Source organism: Prunus persica, chromosome G1, assembly GCF_000346465.2.
Source record: "Prunus persica cultivar Lovell chromosome G1, Prunus_persica_NCBIv2, whole genome shotgun sequence".
Taxonomy (NCBI): Eukaryota; Viridiplantae; Streptophyta; class Magnoliopsida; order Rosales; family Rosaceae; genus Prunus; species Prunus persica.
In genome coordinates, this window is record NC_034009.1 from 14034564 (window position 1) to 14039095 (window position 4532).

Below are 4532 nucleotides of genomic sequence, written 5' to 3' on the forward strand. Positions count from 1 at the left end.
ACCCATGAAAGCACAAAGGAACAAGAGGAGGAAATTTTACAGGAGGAAGTATTAGATTTTGCATCGGCAGCACTGGATGACTCCCTGCCAGAAGTGGAGGATCCTCTACAGGAGATAAACTTAGGGACAGAAGAAGATCCAAGGCCTACTTTCATCAGCACACTTTTCAAGGAACCACTCAAGACTGAACTCATGGCACTTTTGCAGGAGTTCAGAGATTGTTTTGCCTGGCATTACCACGAGATGCCAGGGTTGGACAGGCAGTTAGTGGAGCAAAAGCTGCCAATAAAAGATGGCTACCTTCCAGTCAAACAGGCCAGAAGAAGAATGTCTATGGACACAGAACTGAAGGTCAAAGAAGAGATAGAAAGGTTGCTCAAGGCAGGATTCATCAGGCCAGCCGTCTATGCCGATTGGTTAGCAAACATTGTACCTGTTCTCAAAAGAAAAACAGGGGCAGTTAGAATCTGCGTGGATTACAGAAATCTGAATGAGGCATCTCCCAAAGACGAATATCCTATGCCAATGGCAGACATGCTAGTGGATGAAGCTGCTCATAACCATATGCTATCTTTCATGGACGGCAATGCAGGTTATAACCAGATTATGATGGCAGAACAAGACATCCACAAGACAGCCTTTATGTGCCCAGGACATATAGGTGCTTTCGAATATACTGTAATGCCCTTCGGTTTGAGAAATGCCGGGGCCACTTACCAAAGGGCAATGAATTCCATTTTTCATGATATGATAGGACATTCCTTGGAAGTATATATAGACGACGTGGTGATTAAATCCCCCGAGGAAGGAAACCACGTAGCAAGCCTGAGAAAGGCATTCCTAAGAATGAGGCAGCACAAACTAAAAATGAACCCCAAAAAATGTGTTTTTGGAGTCCAAGCAGGAAATTTCTTAGGATTCTTGGTCCACCAGAGAGGTATAGAGGTTGACAGAAATAAAGCAAAATCCATCATAGAAGCCCTACCACCTCGGAACAAGAAGGAACTTCAGAGTCTCCTGGGAAAAATCAATTTTCTAAGGAGATTCATATCCAATTCTGCGGGAAAAATCCAACCTTTTTCTTCCCTGTTGAGGCTGAAGCAGGAACAAACATTCAAATGGGAAGAACAACACCAACAGGCTTTCTAGGAAATAAAGCACTATCTCTCAAATCCACCAGTTCTGTCCCCACCAAAAAGAGGCAGACCACTCAAGCTCTATGTATCTGCATCAGAAGTATCCATTGGAAGTCTGCTAGTTCAAGATAACAAAGAAGGAAAGGAACAAGCAGTATACTATCTAAGCAGAACATTAACAGAAGTGGAAAGAAGGTATTCCGCAATAGAAAGGCTTTGCCTGGCCTTGTATTTCACTGCTATAAAACTCAGGCACTACATGCTGCCACATACTATCTACATCATTGCCAAGACAGACCTAATCAAATACATGCTAACAAGACCAATGCTGAGGGGCAGAATTGGGAAATGGACTTTGGCTTTGACAGAATTCACCTTCAGGTATGTCCCCCAGAAAGCTGTCAAAGGGCAGGCTGTGGCAGACTTCTTAGCAGATCACCCAGGAGAGGAAATTGAAAACATGGATTCTTTGGACATAGCAAATGCAGATCTGCTAACTAGAGCTCATGTTTGCCTTAACAATCCAATCTATTCGATTCATCTCACGCCTTGGAAATTATATTTTGATGGATCAAAGACAGATAAGGCTTCAGGAGCCGGAATTGTTCTGGAAGAACCATTGGGGGTCAGATATTGCTATTCCTTCCAGTTAGATTTCCAGTGCACCAACAACAGGGCCGAGTATGAAGCTTTGATTATAGGGCTCGAGATGTTGGTAGAATTAGGAATCCAATCCGTGGAGATCCTGGGAGATTCCATGCTTGTCCTAAAGCAGATTGCTGGAGAATACAAGTGTCTAAATCCTTCTCTGGCTGTATATCTAGTAGCAGCTAGAAATCTGCTGACAGAATTTAGAGAAGCTACCTGGGAACACATCCCAAGGGAGGAAAACTTTGCAGCCAATGTACTGGCTCAGGTGGCATCAGGCATACAAGTGCCCGAAGACTGCGTTCAAAGGATCATCAAGATAGGAAGGAAAAGTCTACCATCTGTTTTGACTAGAGGAATGGAGATAGAAGTCAATTCTGCCTTGATTACTGAAGATGATTGGAGGGAGCCTATCATGACTTACTTACGATATCCCACTCTGCCCTCTAAGAAAAGAGTCAGAATCATGGCTACAAACTACCTCATGTGGAATGAAGATTTGGTCCGAAAAAGTAAGGATGAGGTGCTATTAAGGTGCCTCGGGAAGACAGAATATATGAAAGTCATGGGAGAAACCCATGAGGGGATCTGTGGAGCTCACCAAGGGAGAAGAAAGATGTGCTGGTTAATCAGAAGGTATGGCTACTTCTGGCCAACCATGATGAAGGATTGCATCAACTATTCCAAGGGATGTGAGGCCTGTCAAAGGCATGGCCCAATCCAGCAGGCTCTTTCGGTTCTCATGAATCCAGTGGTAAAACCATGGCCTTTTAGAGGATGGGCAATGGATCTCATTGGCAAGATCTATCCAGCCAGCAACCAGCAACATTGTTTCATTATTGTTGCCACATACTACTTCACAAAGTGAGTAGAGGCCAAGCCAGTGAAAACCACAACATCCCAAGAAATCATCACCTTTATAGAAGAACAGATCATATAAAGATTTGGCATTCCAGAATCAATCACAACGGATAGAGGTTCTTCTTTCATATCTAGGGATATGCTAGATATGGCAGAAACATTCAAGTTCAAACTGCTTCAATCTACTCCTTACTATGCTCAAGCTAATGGACAGGCAGAATCAAGTAACAAGGTAATTATCAATATCATCAGAAAGATGCTGGAGAAAAATCCAAAGCAGTGGCATGAGAAGTTATCAGAGACTTTGTGGGCATACAGAACTTCAAAGAGAGAAGCAACTGGCATGACCCCCTATGCTCTAACCTACAGCCATGATGCAATTCTTCCCATGGAGATAGCATCCAGTCTCTTAGAATTGCTCACAAGCACGGTCTCACTGGGGAGGATTACTCTCAAGCCATGCTGCTGGAATTGGAAGAATTGGATGCAAGCAGGATTGACACCCTCAACAAACTCTTAGCAGGAAAACAGGCTGTGTCGAGGGCCTACAACAGAAGAGTCAGAAACAAGAGTTTCGAAGAGGGAGAGATAGTCTGGAAGGCAATTCTGCCCCTTGGAGCACACATAGCTGGATATGGGAAATGGTCACCTACATGGGAAGGCCCTTTTGTAATTAACCAGATTCTCGGAATGGGGGCATACAGGTTGCAGGACCGAGATGGAGTTATTCACACTGCCCCAATCAATGGTAAATGGTTAAAGAAGTTCTATCCAACCATGTGGGATTCGCAGGCTGTACAAACAGATCCCGGGATAGAAGAGGAACAAGATTGACCCCTTTTTGTTTCTTGAAAAGAATTTTTGTTTGGATCTATTTTTGCTTTAAAGTTATTTTATTTTTACTTTCAAAACTGTGTTTGGTTATTGCATCAAGAGTGAATGAAAAGCAGTGAAATGCTATGAAAGCTTATATAAAAATAGCCACCTTCGCGGCAAATTATTCAAACAATAAAAAGAAGAAACTAAAATCCTAGTTTCCTAAGAGTCTCCTGCAGGTTCGCCTTCTTGACAGAAAGCTCTTTCTGGAGCAGCACTCCTTGGTGAATTGAAGCCTCTGCAATTTCCAAAGCTAGCCTAGAAGCCGCAACCATGCTTTGCACAAGGAAAGTAGCCTTGGTCTTAGAACTCAGTCCAGCCCCAAGCCTGCTCTGCACCTCCCTGCACTCTGCCAGTTGTTTTTGGAGCTCTTCAATTTGCTTCTCCAGCTTGTCTGCGGTAGCCCTAGCTTCCTTGTATCCTGCCACCATCTGGTCCAGTTCTGCTTTCTGCTTTGCAAAATCAGCCAGGTTGGCTTCATGGGTGGCCTTGCAGAACTCAGAAGTCTTGAAGCTGGGCCTGAGATCCTCATAACGATCATGCAAGTTGAGCACATCTCTGGCCAAGCTTAGGCCCATCTCAAGAATAGGCTTCGGAGCCATGTTCTGTCTGTGTAGCAGGTCCAAGTCCTTCATCAGCTGATCAAGGGCTTCTTTGTCTTGGTCAAACTCCAGCTCAGTGGACTGCCAGATTTTCAACATCTCCATGGCCTCCTCCACTGCCCTAGATTTTGCCCTGCCTGGAGGAGAGCTAAGTTTCTCCAATCTATCCAATTGGGCATCCAGATCCATGGCTTCAAACTCTTCCAGTTCTGGATCAGCAAAAGAAGCCGTGGCAGATGATCCTGGAAAGGAATGAATGAGCATATGCAAAAGAAAGCATAAGTTAAGACCAGGTAGAAAGTGGAAAGTAAGGGCCCAAAAGTTATGAAAACTTACAGCAACAATGGGAGGCTTCAGGGGACTGGTCACCGCTGCTAGGACGCCAACAGCTCTAGGCACCTCTACCTGG